Raw genomic sequence first — 18,074 nt, forward strand, 5'->3', positions numbered from 1 at the left:
CATATCACAAACAAGTGTAACAACAATTTAGTGAGAGACAGAATTAACAATATTCTTTCAAATGTATTTGCCTGCATGGTAATTTGAATGACATTGAACACATTCGTAACATCAAAGTTGCCGCTATTCAATAGAACTAAATAGATATCATCTTATCAAACACAATATGGAATTCTCAAAACAAAGATTTCATTTAGTGCAAAGTAAATCATATTCTTGTCCTGATTTCTGTATGTTTGCACTTAAACATTAACCATATTAAAATGAAAGTCACGGTGCTGTAATAATTTTTGGCTAGCACATTTTTGCTTTCCTCAATAAGCAAGTAACATAGCAAATTACATGGGTCTTTTCATTGCTAAGTCCAAGACAATTTCTCTTTGGTGCAAAATTATCTTTGATATTTGAATTGAGAACTCAATATAAGTAAGCATAGAGTTCCAAAAATAATTGATAAGGCCAAAGTCAATTAGATTATTTGCAGCTCCTTTTTTGAAGTTTAATCAAATTTGTGAAACTTTATAGCTTTGCAGGGTCATAGTATATCACAAACTACTTTAAAATAAGAATACAGGTCAGAGTCAGGACTATTATCCAGAAACTAAACTGTATTTTAGCTATTTTGTTGTGAATATGTTTCTGTTTTATCTATTGTAGTCTTTTAGCATAATGAAAAGCTATGTGATAGAATACAGAAATGCTTTCTTGTAAGAATAAAATAAAAAGATTCAATAGTCAAATGTTAATATTATTATGGCATTATGCCTTTGACTTTCCTGGACATTTATACCTTGGCCTAAAAGTACATATAAACTACAAGTTGTTCTGGTAAAGCCCTGGGAAAGCAAGCTTACAACTTATATAGTACATATAAGCTATAAGTTCTCCAATTTAGTGGATCAGGTGACATGTATATATGTATGCATCTGGTAGAGTTATGGCCAGTGTTCTTACCTAATCTTGACATAGAATCTCAGGCTCAAAAATCTATTCAAAGTATTGTTGGCTTTGGTAACATGGTGGAATAGAGAGAGTGACTCTATCCCCTGAACCAATCTCCAGAAATGTACACTGTACTTGTTAGAAATGGGGGATAAAGTTTAAGAAACACTCTCACAAGGATTAAAAGGAAATCCCCAAGCAAAGGAAATAACACTAGAACTTAAACGCAGATCGTACGAGGATGAATTGGCATCAGGGCTGCATGGAGGTCTTAATTATACCTGAGCAAGGATTTAGTACTGGAAATTTCAGGTAGAGCTGCAAGTCTCAGAGACTGCATTCATGTTAACAGCACACACAGAGGAAGTCTGCCTAAATTGCACATAGGGATAATGAGGAAGCCAGTATGTCCTCCTGGATCCTGAGTGGGGAAACATATCTTGAGAAGTCAGAACAATGGTTCTGTGTCACCTGGGTTTCTGGTTCAGTTTTCATCAACCAAATGGTTCTGAAAAGCCTACTCTGAGAAATTAAAAGAGGTGTTGGTCCAGAAGGCAGTGGTAGGTGCAGGATATTAGGAAGAAGCAAATGCAAAATCTCTCTGGCCACATAGGATCCTTATTGGCAAAGCCCTGGGAAAGCCAAGCTTACAATCTAAGTTTGCAAAACACTCAAAAGAGTATGTCCTATAAGAGACAGTCAAACAAGATTAATAGAACTTCAAAATTTTAAGTAATAATGCAAAATGGTAAACTTTATGAAGATTTCTATTCAAAATTACTAAAACATCACATAAAGTTGAACCTACAAGAAATAAAAAGAGACAAATAAATACAAAACTATAAGGGATTAAGAATATTTGAAAAAGAACTAAGTATACATTTGAGAAATTAAAAAAAATGGCAATTGAAATTACAAACTTGATGGACAAGTTAGCTGATTAGAAACTGGTGAATAGGAAATTAGTGACCTGAAAGATAGATAATAGCTATAGTTTATTGAGTGCTTACTAAGTATACATCTAAGTGTTATACAATACTGTGATACTATTTTTTTAAATTGTTGCTTGTTGTTATTATTACTGTGTTAATTCATATGTTCTGGCTTCCTTTCTGTTAGTGAAAAGTTGACTGGGTCTGTAGTCTTAGTTGTCAAACACTCTGCTCTATTGCCTTTGAAGAAATTATATATAATTCATCATGGAATATCAATTAGAGGGATAATACAAAAGATTAGGAAATGTGGAGGATAAAATTAAAAAGTCATCACCATTTCTTCCTTGACCCTCTTTTTTTTTTTTTTTTTAAATAACCAGGGGAAAGCGCAAACGCAGTCACCCACTACCATAAATTATGCAGTTGAGTTTCCCACATTTGGGGAAATCGCAGGGGTCAGCACACCCAGAGTACAATGGATAAGCCTCGCCCTGGGAAAACCACCTTTGTGATTGTGGTATCTCCCCTGCCAGGTGAGTACTGACCCTCTTTTAAGATGCACACATTCCTGTGTTTCTAGCTTCTTCAGTGGCTGCCACATCTCCATCTCTCATGCTTATTCTTCCTCATTTCTCTGAGCTCTGAACACTGAACTACACAGGGTTCAGTCTGTGGATTATATCTCTCCTCTCTGGGTTCCTCATTCACTTGATGATCTCATTCAGCCTCCAGCTTTAAATATGCTCTCTACACTAAGAATTCCCCATTCGTATCCTATATACACACGTATCTTATATACAATTGTCCAATTATTGCTGCAAAATAATATGTCCAGAACAGGGTGATTTCCCAGCCCCCAAGTCTGTCCTCTCACAGTGTTGTTCATCTTAGTCTCTTCTAGTTTATTTTCTTTATCTCAAACACCACATCTAACTCATCCAAAAAAATCCTGTTGGTTCAGTGGTCTAACCACTGCTGACCATCTACCGCACTAAGCAACCATAATCCAAGCTACCATTATTATTCTCCCGGATTATTGCAGTAGCCTCCTCACTTGATACCCCACTTCTGTCCAGATTCCCTTCAGTCTATTCTGAATGCTGAAGCCTATATAATTCTACATAAAGGTAAGTCAGGTGATGTCACATCTTTGACAAAGCTCTCTAATGGCTTCCTAATTCACCCAGAGAAGTGAGAAAGTCATTACAATGACTTATAAAATTATTTATAATCTGGCTGCCACTGGCTATCTGAAAACACAGAGAGCCAGTGGCAGTGGTGACCAGATTATGAATGATTTAATAAGTCACTAATTTCCCACTCACCATTTATACTCCAGTGAGCACTGGCCTCTTCTAAAATTCTAGGTATCTTCCTACCTCATGCAGGCTTTCTCTCTCCATGGAACCTTCTTCCCACAGCTATCCACATGACTTCTTTCACTTTTATTTATTTATATATATTTTTAAAGATGGAGTCTCGCTTCTTCACACCGGCTGGAGTGCAATGGTGCAATCTTGGCTCACTGCAGCCTCCGCCTCCCGGGTTCAAGCAATTCTCCTGCCTCAGCCTCCCGAACTGCTGGGATGACAGGCACCCACCACCACACCCAGCTAATTGTTGTATTGTTAGTAGAGATGGTGTGTCACCATGTTGGCCAGACAGGTCTCGAACTCCTGACCTAAAGTGATGCGCCCGCCTCAGCCTCTCAAAATGCTGGGATTATAGGTGGCCTCCCTTCACTTATTTTTTCCTTCAGTCACTTTACTCAAATTCCACCTTCTCTGTGAGTCTCTGTGAGTCTGTAATTGTAAAATTACAACACATAAGAACTTTTCATTTCTCATATCTGCTTTATTTTCTCATTAACGCTCATTAAAATTGTACACAAAATACATCTTTCATATTTTGTCAGTCTACATCTCCTAGAAGGTAGGTAGATAAGGTGATACATCAGAGATGGATCCTTATGTCCCAAAGAGGAGGTGGACCCAAGCAGATGCTGAAGGCACAAACAGGCTGCATGAGCAGATTGCCAGATTACTGGTGCATGCACCTGCCCCTGTTTTATTGCTGTGTCGTCTCAACCCTCATTTATGGCCTCATGGAGAGTGCCTATGACTAGATGACTAAGAACAAAAAATCTACTTGGCAACTAGTTGGCCCTTTTTAATATCACCAAACGTAAATGGAAGTCTATGCATTAAAACCTTAGGTAGGCAGTTGGTGGGAAGAGAAATCCGGTCTGCAGGCCTAATTTTGAGCAGTGCACTTGGTTGTCTACTTTATTGATCTGTGATCGTTTGTGGAGGACAGTGTTGGATGTAGAGGGACTTAGAAGAAATAAGATTGAAGGGTTGGAGAAAAAGTGGAAGTAGTTTGCCAGTCCCAGACTCTGTGTTCTTAAGGACGAGCTGATTGTTCTCACCACATGGACTACCCTGATCACTGAAATTTACGTGCACCCTTGCGAGGATCTGGGGAAAATTGAGGAGCTGCTTCCAGTCATGTTAATTCTTTTCTCATAAATCTTTCACATGGATTCTGCTGGTTCAGTGACCTTTATAATGTGGTTGGTCCCCAAAGGTCTGTCAAAGGTCACTTTATGTGCTATATGTTAGAAACAATTCAGATTTAAAATATAAGTGTTATTAAAAAGAATGAAAAACCTGTGTTAATACTTCAGAAAAGATGCAGTGCTCCAAAACAGGTGGACTCTAGACAAAGTAGTTACGAGAATCATTTGTCACTTCAATATTCCAAACCTATCCTCAAGTCCTCAGTCATTTTTATCTTACTGTTTTTTAGTAGTTTACAACCCCACCACCACATCCTATCCAGGTTATGCTGCCATTATATTGTCCTGTACCCCAAAATTTATTCTGTAATTTTTGTTTTCCATCTGGGAGTCAAAATTCTTATATCCTATTATTTAACATTTCCTGATTTGAGGTCTTAACATTTAAATCCTCAAGACAAAATATGAAATTCCCATTCCTGTTTCCCCTAATTCCAGTGGTTTATGACAGAGGATACTATTAATCCTAATGGATTATTATCTTTCTCTCTTTCAAATTCCATTTTCTAAAATGAGGGACCGCAAGAGTGAAATCAGCTTTGGTGAAAGGGAAAACTGAAAGCAGTTTTTTTGTTTGTTTGTTTTCTCTTCCTCTTTCCTTTCTACCCTACTCCCATTCAGTTCTTGCCCCGTGGTCCTATCTTCTTAATTTTTTATTGTAAGAAAAAGTTTTCTTCACTTGTAAAGATTTCATGAAGCTAGTAATTAATTTTATTTTGTGACGGGGTTTCACCATGCTGGTCAGGCTGGTCTTGAACTCCCGACCTCAAGTGATCCGCCTGCCTTGGCCTCCAAAGCGCTTGGATTACAAGCGTGAGCCACCACGCCTGACCTATTTTGTATTTTTGCTTGTATAGCATAATTATTTCTTGTCCAGAAATTCAGAACCTCTGCTTTTTAATAGAAGAAAAAGGCCTTATTTCTTTTGTTTATACTAAATGCAGAGGATTTTAATATGCCCAAATTGTAGTGCTACAATATTAAATTTCAAGACAACAAGCTTTGACTCGTTGTGAAATTTCATAAGTAACTTTTTAGAATATTAGAACTTAAAGCCATTTTTAAAAAGCAAGTTAATTTTAATTTTTAAAATATAGAAAGTTAAGGAGTAAGATTCCACCAATAAATAGGGCTAAATATTGATAATTTATCTCTAAAATATACTAGTTTTTTATGCCTCAATTGCAATCATGGATTTAAAAATGAAAGCAGTAAAATTGTTTTAAATTAATCTCAAGAAGTTTATATTATCAAGAAAAAAGAAGTAAAATGTCATTAATTTATTAGCTACATCTGCCCCCCAGCATGTTAATGTTTTATGTGTCTTTAAACCTCCATGTGTTAGGTAAGACCTCACTTTAAATATATTTTGAAATCATGGAAAAAGAATTTTCTAAATGCAAATTGCTTTAATTTTATTTCAGGAGAACAAACGAATTTTTATAATTGGAATGATTATTGTATTTTTTAAAAAGTATTCATATCAAAGGAGCTAAAGTGTATGCAAAAACACCATGACTTGTTACTTTGTATTATAGTAGGACATTGGATCTTGATTGTATAAGTGAGTCTTTGAGATGTTTGAGACAAGAATCTGTTGAAGATAACAATTGGTTGGCTATAGGTATTTGTATGGTGACATGTGATGTACCAAAAGATGGATTGTGAAGAATAGCTTACGTATGAAATTTATTCCAATGATCTCATTTGCTATTGTTGGACGGCATGTAGAGCTATGTTGGCTACCTCTTTTCCTAGTCCCTTCGTATGTGATAACTGTCTTGTCTTAATAATCACACTGCTGCTAAGACCTCATTTCCGTGATTCCTTGCATTTGTTACACATGTCACTACTCAGATAGCTGTGAGAGTTCCATGGCGCTCGTGGAATGTGTGGACCCCTTTTTCCTCTACTCTCTGTTTTGATCTTGGGATTCTGAAAAAGAGGAGCTCTTCACTGTAATAATTTCCCAGACCTCTGATGGAGACTTTGGTAACTTTTCTGTTTAACAAGCTTTTAGTTTTACAGAAACATATTTGTTCAACAGTTGAATTGTGAAGAAATGTTAAAGCATTCTACATATCTGTTTAAAATGGTACAGATACAGTGGAAGGTTACTTTGTTAGATGGCAAGGTGATACAGGGAGAATTGGCACAGCAAGGGTTCTTATAGCGAAGACCTTTCTATCTATTTAGGGAGAAGACACAGATGCAGGAAAACATTAATGAATGAAGTAGCATATTGTGTTGCCAAGTATTGACGAAATGCATAAATTCAAGTGCTACAAGTGTAACATTTAATTTGTTCAGTTTGAATTAAAGCAGGAATTTAAGTGAGGATTAACGTTTTCAAATCTCTTTAAGTAGGTTTCAATTAAATTCTATTCAGCAGAATCTCGAGCTTCTGTTCTATATTAAGGGCCTGTAGGTACAAAGTAAGTGACACATGATGTCCTCTTTTAAGGAGCGTAGGCATGTTAGCTAAAGTGATGAATCAGAAAATAAACCCATGCTGGAGTAGGGTGCATATTTTTAACAGCTTTGAAGATAATAATCCAGTAATATTATCTAGGCTTATAAAATTAGGAATTTTATATATTTTTTATGACATTCTAGTGGTTTGTAAGAAAATGATAAACCTGTAAGAACATTTTGGAACAAATGGTGAGTGATGAGATACATTTCCTCAAAAATCATTTCCATCAAACAGGCTGTCTCTCTGTTATGGGCTAAATTGTACTCCCTCAAAAATTCAACTTGAAGTTCTAAATCCTCAGTTCCTTAGAATGTGACCTGATTTGGAGACAGGGTCTTTATAAAGGCAATTAAGCCAAAATTAGGTCATGAGAGTGGACCTTCATCTGATATGACTGGTGTTCTTATAAGAAGAGGAGACCTGGACACAAATGGATACAGAGGGAAGGTAATGTGAAAACACAAGGAGAAGATGGCCATCTACAAGCTAAGGAGAGAAGCCTGGGACAGATTCTTCCCTAACAGACCTCAGAAGGAGCCAACACTGCCAGCACCTTGATCTTGTAATTTTAGTCTTCAGTACTGTAAACAAATAAATTTTTATTGTTTAAGCCAATGAATCTGTGGTNATATTAGGAAGAAGCAAATGCAAAATCTCTCTGGCCACATAGGATCCTTATTGGCAAAGCCCTGGGAAAGCCAAGCTTACAATCTAAGTTTGCAAGACAGTCAAACAAGATTAATAGAACTTCAAAATTTTAAGTAATAATGCAAAATGGTAAACTTTATGAAGATTTCTATTCAAAATTACTAAAACATCACATAAAGTTGAACCTACAAGAAATAAAAAGAGACAAATAAATACAAAACTATAAGGGATTAAGAATATTTGAAAAAGAACTAAGTATACATTTGAGAAATTAAAAAAAATGGCAATTGAAATTACAAACTTGATGGACAAGTTAGCTGATTAGAAACTGGTGAATAGGAAATTAGTGACCTGAAAGATAGATAATAGCTATAGTTTATTGAGTGCTTACTAAGTATACATCTAAGTGTTATACAATACTGTGATACTATTTTTTTAAATTGTTGCTTGTTGTTATTATTACTGTGTTAATTCATATGTTCTGGCTTCCTTTCTGTTAGTGAAAAGTTGACTGGGTCTGTAGTCTTAGTTGTCAAACACTCTGCTCTATTGCCTTTGAAGAAATTATATATAATTCATCATGGAATATCAATTAGAGGGATAATACAAAAGATTAGGAAATGTGGAGGATAAAATTAAAAAGTCATCACCATTTCTTCCTTGACCCTCTTTTTTTTTTTTTTTTTTTTTAAATAACCAGGGGAAAGCGCAAACGCAGTCACCCACTACCATAAATTATGCAGTTGAGTTTCCCACATTTGGGGAAATCGCAGGGGTCAGCACACCCAGAGTACAATGGATAAGCCTCGCCCTGGGAAAACCACCTTTGTGATTGTGGTATCTCCCCTGCCAGGTAAGTACTGACCCTCTTTTAAGATGCACACATTCCTGTGTTTCTAGCTTCTTCAGTGGCTGCCACATCTCCATCTCTCATGCTTATTCTTCCTCATTTCTCTGAGCTCTGAACACTGAACTACACAGGGTTCAGTCTGTGGATTATATCTCTCCTCTCTGGGTTCCTCATTCACTTGATGATCTCATTCAGCCTCCAGCTTTAAATATGCTCTCTACACTAAGAATTCCCCATTCGTATCCTATATACACACGTATCTTATATACAATTGTCCAATTATTGCTGCAAAATAATATGTCCAGAACAGGGTGATTTCCCAGCCCCCAAGTCTGTCCTCTCACAGTGTTGTTCATCTTAGTCTCTTCTAGTTTATTTTCTTTATCTCAAACACCACATCTAACTCATCCAAAAAAATCCTGTTGGTTCAGTGGTCTAACCACTGCTGACCATCTACCGCACTAAGCAACCATAATCCAAGCTACCATTATTATTCTCCCGGATTATTGCAGTAGCCTCCTCACTTGATACCCCACTTCTGTCCAGATTCCCTTCAGTCTATTCTGAATGCTGAAGCCTATATAATTCTACATAAAGGTAAGTCAGGTGATGTCACATCTTTGACAAAGCTCTCTAATGGCTTCCTAATTCACCCAGAGAAGTGAGAAAGTCATTACAATGACTTATAAAATTATTTATAATCTGGCTGCCACTGGCTATCTGAAAACACAGAGAGCCAGTGGCAGTGGTGACCAGATTATGAATGATTTAATAAGTCACTAATTTCCCACTCACCATTTATACTCCAGTGAGCACTGGCCTCTTCTAAAATTCTAGGTATCTTCCTACCTCATGCAGGCTTTCTCTCTCCATGGAACCTTCTTCCCACAGCTATCCACATGACTTCTTTCACTTTTATTTATTTATATATATTTTTAAAGATGGAGTCTCGCTTCTTCACACCGGCTGGAGTGCAATGGTGCAATCTTGGCTCACTGCAGCCTCCGCCTCCCGGGTTCAAGCAATTCTCCTGCCTCAGCCTCCCGAACTGCTGGGATGACAGGCACCCACCACCACACCCAGCTAATTGTTGTATTGTTAGTAGAGATGGTGTGTCACCATGTTGGCCAGACAGGTCTCGAACTCCTGACCTAAAGTGATGCGCCCGCCTCAGCCTCTCAAAATGCTGGGATTATAGGTGGCCTCCCTTCACTTATTTTTTCCTTCAGTCACTTTACTCAAATTCCACCTTCTCTGTGAGTCTCTGTGAGTCTGTAATTGTAAAATTACAACACATAAGAACTTTTCATTTCTCATATCTGCTTTATTTTCTCATTAACGCTCATTAAAATTGTACACAAAATACATCTTTCATATTTTGTCAGTCTACATCTCCTAGAAGGTAGGTAGATAAGGTGATACATCAGAGATGGATCCTTATGTCCCAAAGAGGAGGTGGACCCAAGCAGATGCTGAAGGCACAAACAGGCTGCATGAGCAGATTGCCAGATTACTGGTGCATGCACCTGCCCCTGTTTTATTGCTGTGTCGTCTCAACCCTCATTTATGGCCTCATGGAGAGTGCCTATGACTAGATGACTAAGAACAAAAAATCTACTTGGCAACTAGTTGGCCCTTTTTAATATCACCAAACGTAAATGGAAGTCTATGCATTAAAACCTTAGGTAGGCAGTTGGTGGGAAGAGAAATCCGGTCTGCAGGCCTAATTTTGAGCAGCGCACTTGGTTGTCTACTTTATTGATCTGTGATCGTTTGTGGAGGACAGTGTTGGATGTAGAGGGACTTAGAAGAAATAAGATTGAAGGGTTGGAGAAAAAGTGGAAGTAGTTTGCCAGTCCCAGACTCTGTGTTCTTAAGGACGAGCTGATTGTTCTCACCACATGGACTACCCTGATCACTGAAATTTACGTGCACCCTTGCGAGGATCTGGGGAAAATTGAGGAGCTGCTTCCAGTCATGTTAATTCTTTTCTCATAAATCTTTCACATGGATTCTGCTGGTTCAGTGACCTTTATAATGTGGTTGGTCCCCAAAGGTCTGTCAAAGGTCACTTTATGTGCTATATGTTAGAAACAATTCAGATTTAAAATATAAGTGTTATTAAAAAGAATGAAAAACCTGTGTTAATACTTCAGAAAAGATGCAGTGCTCCAAAACAGGTGGACTCTAGACAAAGTAGTTACGAGAATCATTTGTCACTTCAATATTCCAAACCTATCCTCAAGTCCTCAGTCATTTTTATCTTACTGTTTTTTAGTAGTTTACAACCCCACCACCACATCCTATCCAGGTTATGCTGCCATTATATTGTCCTGTACCCCAAAATTTATTCTGTAATTTTTGTTTTCCATCTGGGAGTCAAAATTCTTATATCCTATTATTTAACATTTCCTGATTTGAGGTCTTAACATTTAAATCCTCAAGACAAAATATGAAATTCCCATTCCTGTTTCCCCTAATTCCAGTGGTTTATGACAGAGGATACTATTAATCCTAATGGATTATTATCTTTCTCTCTTTCAAATTCCATTTTCTAAAATGAGGGACCGAGAGAGTGAAATCAGCTTTGGTGAAAGGGAAAACTGAAAGCAGTTTTTTTGTTTGTTTGTTTTCTCTTCCTCTTTCCTTTCTACCCTACTCCCATTCAGTTCTTGCCCCGTGGTCCTATCTTCTTAATTTTTTATTGTAAGAAAAAGTTTTCTTCACTTGTAAAGATTTCATGAAGCTAGTAATTAATTTTATTTTGTGACGGGGTTTCACCATGCTGGTCAGGCTGGTCTTGAACTCCCGACCTCAAGTGATCCGCCTGCCTTGGCCTCCAAAGCGCTTGGATTACAAGCGTGAGCCACCACGCCTGACCTATTTTGTATTTTTGCTTGTATAGCATAATTATTTCTTGTCCAGAAATTCAGAACCTCTGCTTTTTAATAGAAGAAAAAGGCCTTATTTCTTTTGTTTATACTAAATGCAGAGGATTTTAATATGCCCAAATTGTAGTGCTACAATATTAAATTTCAAGACAACAAGCTTTGACTCGTTGTGAAATTTCATAAGTAACTTTTTAGAATATTAGAACTTAAAGCCATTTTTAAAAAGCAAGTTAATTTTAATTTTTAAAATATAGAAAGTTAAGGAGTAAGATTCCACCAATAAATAGGGCTAAATATTGATAATTTATCTCTAAAATATACTAGTTTTTTATGCCTCAATTGCAATCATGGATTTAAAAATGAAAGCAGTAAAATTGTTTTAAATTAATCTCAAGAAGTTTATATTATCAAGAAAAAAGAAGTAAAATGTCATTAATTTATTAGCTACATCTGCCCCCCAGCATGTTAATGTTTTATGTGTCTTTAAACCTCCATGTGTTAGGTAAGACCTCACTTTAAATATATTTTGAAATCATGGAAAAAGAATTTTCTAAATGCAAATTGCTTTAATTTTATTTCAGGAGAACAAACGAATTTTTATAATTGGAATGATTATTGTATTTTTTAAAAAGTATTCATATCAAAGGAGCTAAAGTGTATGCAAAAACACCATGACTTGTTACTTTGTATTATAGTAGGACATTGGATCTTGATTGTATAAGTGAGTCTTTGAGATGTTTGAGACAAGAATCTGTTGAAGATAACAATTGGTTGGCTATAGGTATTTGTATGGTGACATGTGATGTACCAAAAGATGGATTGTGAAGAATAGCTTACGTATGAAATTTATTCCAATGATCTCATTTGCTATTGTTGGACGGCATGTAGAGCTATGTTGGCTACCTCTTTTCCTAGTCCCTTCGTATGTGATAACTGTCTTGTCTTAATAATCACACTGCTGCTAAGACCTCATTTCCGTGATTCCTTGCATTTGTTACACATGTCACTACTCAGATAGCTGTGAGAGTTCCATGGCGCTCGTGGAATGTGTGGACCCCTTTTTCCTCTACTCTCTGTTTTGATCTTGGGATTCTGAAAAAGAGGAGCTCTTCACTGTAATAATTTCCCAGACCTCTGATGGAGACTTTGGTAACTTTTCTGTTTAACAAGCTTTTAGTTTTACAGAAACATATTTGTTCAACAGTTGAATTGTGAAGAAATGTTAAAGCATTCTACATATCTGTTTAAAATGGTACAGATACAGTGGAAGGTTACTTTGTTAGATGGCAAGGTGATACAGGGAGAATTGGCACAGCAAGGGTTCTTATAGCGAAGACCTTTCTATCTATTTAGGGAGAAGACACAGATGCAGGAAAACATTAATGAATGAAGTAGCATATTGTGTTGCCAAGTATTGACGAAATGCATAAATTCAAGTGCTACAAGTGTAACATTTAATTTGTTCAGTTTGAATTAAAGCAGGAATTTAAGTGAGGATTAACGTTTTCAAATCTCTTTAAGTAGGTTTCAATTAAATTCTATTCAGCAGAATCTCGAGCTTCTGTTCTATATTAAGGGCCTGTAGGTACAAAGTAAGTGACACATGATGTCCTCTTTTAAGGAGCGTAGGCATGTTAGCTAAAGTGATGAATCAGAAAATAAACCCATGCTGGAGTAGGGTGCATATTTTTAACAGCTTTGAAGATAATAATCCAGTAATATTATCTAGGCTTATAAAATTAGGAATTTTATATATTTTTTATGACATTCTAGTGGTTTGTAAGAAAATGATAAACCTGTAAGAACATTTTGGAACAAATGGTGAGTGATGAGATACATTTCCTCAAAAATCATTTCCATCAAACAGGCTGTCTCTCTGTTATGGGCTAAATTGTACTCCCTCAAAAATTCAACTTGAAGTTCTAAATCCTCAGTTCCTTAGAATGTGACCTGATTTGGAGACAGGGTCTTTATAAAGGCAATTAAGCCAAAATTAGGTCATGAGAGTGGACCTTCATCTGATATGACTGGTGTTCTTATAAGAAGAGGAGACCTGGACACAAATGGATACAGAGGGAAGGTAATGTGAAAACACAAGGAGAAGATGGCCATCTACAAGCTAAGGAGAGAAGCCTGGGACAGATTCTTCCCTAACAGACCTCAGAAGGAGCCAACACTGCCAGCACCTTGATCTTGTAATTTTAGTCTTCAGTACTGTAAACAAATAAATTTTTATTGTTTAAGCCAATGAATCTGTGGTATTTTGTTATGGCAGCTCTAGGTAACAAATATGTTCTCCCTTTTAATTCTAATGTAGTAATCATAAATCTGAGATGGATATTTATGCCATTGGGAGTGGGAAATAATGTCTGTCTAATTTTAAAATTGTATTTTCTAAGAATTTCATTAGTCTAACCAAATAATAAAAAATGGATGGCTAATGGTTTTACATGTATTAACTCATTTAATTCTTACATGAATAATCATAAAAAGTAATTTCTAAAATTATTCTCAGTTTATAGATGAGAAACTTGGACATGCAGCAGTCAAGTACCATGCCAAAATCCCAGAAAAAGCTGGAATTCAAACTCCAAAAGTCCCACTCCAAACTTGTACTCTCAACTATTTCTCAGGGATATGCATTTTTCTTAGTATTGCTTTGAGATATTAAGAAAGGCCATATAAGTTAATGCCAATATACTTGAATACGTTTTTTTTTTTTTTTCATGTGTGGCAGGTACAATTTTTTAAAATCTACAACAGTGCTTCTACTCTCAAAGAGTAGATTCTGTTTCTTCTCCCTTTGCACTGGGTGATATTTTGTTACTGCCTCAATGCATAGAAGATGGTGAAAGTGATGGTACATGAATTCCATAATTAGTTCAGAAAAGGTTACATAATCTGTGCTTGCTTCTCTCATGAAAGGCTCCTCCTTGAATCAAGATGCAATATATGATTTGTAAAGACCACCAAAAAAAAAAAAATGAAAATTTTGACCCTTGTTGAAAAACCATTAAGAAACTGAAGATGATGACAACAAAGTATTCAACCTTGAGTGAGGCCTTTGTAATTGCAGGATCCTGTGCACCAACACAGGCTGCATGCCATGAAGCTGGCCCTACTGGGAATCCTGACATGGCTGGCTTGATATGCAACTTTTAACAAATTAAAACAGATGTATTTGTGTCTAAAAATCTTGACCTTTAATTTTACTTGTGTGTTTGGCAAGAGAGGGTGTAACTTAAACACACATAAATTGTTCATTCCTCATCCTATTACTTACCAGGAGTAAGAGTAAATGTTTTTTCCAAAATGCTAAACAATCAAATGACAACCAAAACATGATTTGTTAATACAATAGTAGATATTTGTTTCAGATTTAGAAAATTATTTTATTTCCCTTGCTTATAAAATAGGAACCAAGATTTTTCTGGCTGCATTTTATTAATAAAATACAGAAATCTCATTTAGAAATTCATTGATATTAATGAAGTAAATTAAACCCAGATTTTACAGATTTATTTAAAAGCATAATTTTCACTGGCTACGTGGTTTTGACTTTTCCAGAAGTTGGCATCTGCTAGAAATTTTTATTTCTATGTCATCATGAATTACAAAATTAAGATGAGGGATTAATTGTTCTTTAGAAAATCACTGTCAAGTAAACTGTCACGTTTTCTGTCTCATGGAAAAAACTGGCTTACAGAAATGGAAAGTTTAAATTTATAAATAATGTAGAGAGAATACAGGAGCATAATTAACACATGGAATAGTATATATACTGCTCCTACCAAGTTAATATACTGGTGGTGTTTATTATTCATACTAGTACTGATAGCTAAACGAAGTTGAGTATGCATGATATGACAGCTACTATTCTGAGTTTCACACAATTCTAAGCAATAAACACTATTATTATCTCCACTTTACAGATGAGCAAACCAAGACACAGAGAGGATAATTTGTTCACAGTTCAAATCAGAGCTGTAATTCACACCCAGTAAAGTTCCTATCCCGTGCTTTTAACAAATATGCCAACAAGTTCTTAAAGTGTGTTTTGCAGTATTCCAGGTTATCATGAGAATTTTCGGAGATTTGTGAGGTTAAAATGATTTTCATAATAACACTGAGACATTAATTGCCTCATTTCACTATGTTGCATTTACATTGATGGCACAAAAAGCAAAGATAAGTGAGACGTCAGGTACCTTAGAATGAACCAAGGCAATGGGATCAAAGTGTACCAGTAGTTGTTACGTTCTTTATATCCATGCATTTGCAGGGGAAAAACGCAGTTTACTTAAGATTGTCCTTCGAGAAACAGTAAAAATTATTAATTAAAAAATCTCTACCTGTAAGTGTACATCTTATTATTAATCTGTATGACTAAATAAGAAGCAGATATAAAACACTTCTGCTAAATATTATAGCGTGATAATTGTCCAAAGGAGAAGCAATTGTTTGAATTGTGAACCTTCCAAAACGACCATTTAAAATAAAATGAAACACTATTTTTTACCTGAAAGCAACTGTTATACAAATTAAGTTTATCTAAATTTTGGTATTCGGCAGACATTTTCTCAAAAAATATAGACAGTAAAACTGTTACTTCAAGAAAAACTACTAATATTTGTTACCAATAAAAGCTTTGAAGTTGAAGTTAAAATTTAAAAATCTCATATCCAAGTCTTCCCACCTTTGCAATACTAATAGATTTTTCTGATGATAGTGGTACTACTATTAATGAATGTGGTTTACTTATACTCTCTAATAAAATATATCAACATTTGGAATACCTGCATTGTTCAGTGAACCAATATTTTCCAAATGACTAATGCAGGTTGTTACAAAATTGTTTATGGGTAATCTAGCTATTCGAAAATGCAAGATGGATCAATGAATTTTGCCTTAATAGGAAACAAAAATTAATTCATATTGTTTAAATTTAATATTACCAATAACCTTAAATACTGCCACTTACTGAGTTTTAACATAAAGGAGAACATACACATTATTTGGAAAAGGTACTAAATGTAGTCCTTTGTTTTCTATCTGTGTATTTGTAGGAGGTCATATTTTCTTCACATATTTCAGTCGAAACAATGAATTATAACAGATCGAATATAGCAGCAGATATAATGACCCAGCTGTCTCCTAATGAGTCAGCCATACACAGATTTTTCAAAAAATCAGTTTTGTTACTAATTTTTGTGTTGGAAAAATATAGCTATATTTTGTAAAATGTTATTTGCATCAAACATAACAGGATTATTATCATTATATTTCATTAAATTAATACACTTAAATTGTTTGCTTTAATTTTTATATGGTTAATATTGTTAGCTATAATCTACAGATTAGAAAGCTTTTGAAGTCCTGAATAGTTTGAAACACGTGAAGGGGTCCTGAGCCCTAATATTTTGAGAACTCTTTGGTTATAGTAAGTTGCATTAACCATCTATAAATAACTTATCAATTATATATAAGTGATTAGTTCTAAAGTGTTTTAAATAATATGGAGATATGTGTGTGTGTATATATATATATATATATCCCTTGCTATTTGCAGATTGTTTATTTGGATCTATTCTCACAAGAGTTTGCATTTTTGAAAGCTATAATAATTGAGAATACAAAACCTCCAGAAGCAATTTCTTTCATCGTTTGATAGCTCTGCATTGAGAAAAGATTTGGTTATTTTGTACTCAAATCAATAATTTGAAATTCTGCAAACTAACAAACATGGCAAGTAATTTCAATTAACATTAAAATTAAACAACTACTATTTTATTAAGGTAGGTCAGATAGGTTACTACATAGTACCAATATATTATCACAATTGAGATTAATGTTAAGCTTATTAACTTTTATTCAAATGCCATGTGTCCTCACTTCCTAGATACTATTGCTAAATCAAATTACCACTTTCTTCCATCTTTTGGAAGCAAATGCAAGAGTTTATGTTTGCCCACTTTGAAGTCAGGTTATTAAGCTAATCACTCGGTTGCATTAAAATTTATTTAGATTCTAATTACTTTACTAATGACTATTTTCTATTACTTATAAATTTTGTAAAATGTATTCAATATCTTTGCTCATATTATTGATTGAAATATAATGAACAAATGTCTCTATAAATTTCTGTGTGTAACCTATATATCTTTTCCTACCCATTAGACTAAGTGAAAAACTTAGACAAATACCTTGCTAAACCCATATAAGAAAAAGGGGTAATTAGGTTAGTCATAATGGCATTTACCAACTGAACCCGTTAATGTTACTATTAATAGGTTTATTTTCTAAGCACGTACATTTTAAAAATATCTAATTCAAGAACCTTGTCTGGGATCTATATAATCACATCTGTTTACAATTTGCAGGATGTGATATAATCTTCTTTTTGAAAACATAAGCTACATCTTTTCATCTTTTTTTCTCCATGATTCATCCAACAGAAATGCAAACCATCTCATGACTTTATCTGAAACTTCTTTCAGTATCTTTTTTTTTTTTTTGAGGGGAAGTCTCCTTCTTGTCACCCAGGGTGGAGTGCAGTGGTGAGATCTTGGCTCACTGCAACCTGTGCCTCCTGGGTTCAAGCGATTCTCCTGCCTCGGCCTCCCAAGTAACTGGAAGAATTAAAGGCATGAGCCACCAACCAGGCTGTTTTTGTTTTTGTTTTCTTTCTCTTTCTTTCTTTCTTTCTTTCTTTCTTTCTTTCTTTCTTTCTTTCTTTCTTTCTTTCTTTCTTTCT

At 35.2% G+C, this 18,074-nt stretch overlaps 2 non-coding genes across 2 annotated transcripts; both read right to left on the reverse strand.

Annotated features, from left to right (window-relative positions):
* Nucleotides 1–2,254: 2,254 nt before the first annotated feature.
* Nucleotides 2,255–2,418, reverse strand: LOC119467554. The gene has a single exon (XR_005196091.1). It is a non-coding gene; the product is annotated as a U1 spliceosomal RNA (small nuclear RNA).
* A 5,858-nt stretch (nucleotides 2,419–8,276) lies between these two features.
* LOC119467549 lies at nucleotides 8,277–8,440 on the reverse strand. The gene has a single exon (XR_005196086.1). It is a non-coding gene; the product is annotated as a U1 spliceosomal RNA (small nuclear RNA).
* Nucleotides 8,441–18,074: the final 9,634 nt, after the last annotated feature.

Source organism: Cebus imitator, unplaced genomic scaffold, assembly GCF_001604975.1.
Source record: "Cebus imitator isolate Cc_AM_T3 unplaced genomic scaffold, Cebus_imitator-1.0 Scaffold303, whole genome shotgun sequence".
NCBI classification, from domain to species: Eukaryota; Metazoa; Chordata; class Mammalia; order Primates; family Cebidae; genus Cebus; species Cebus imitator.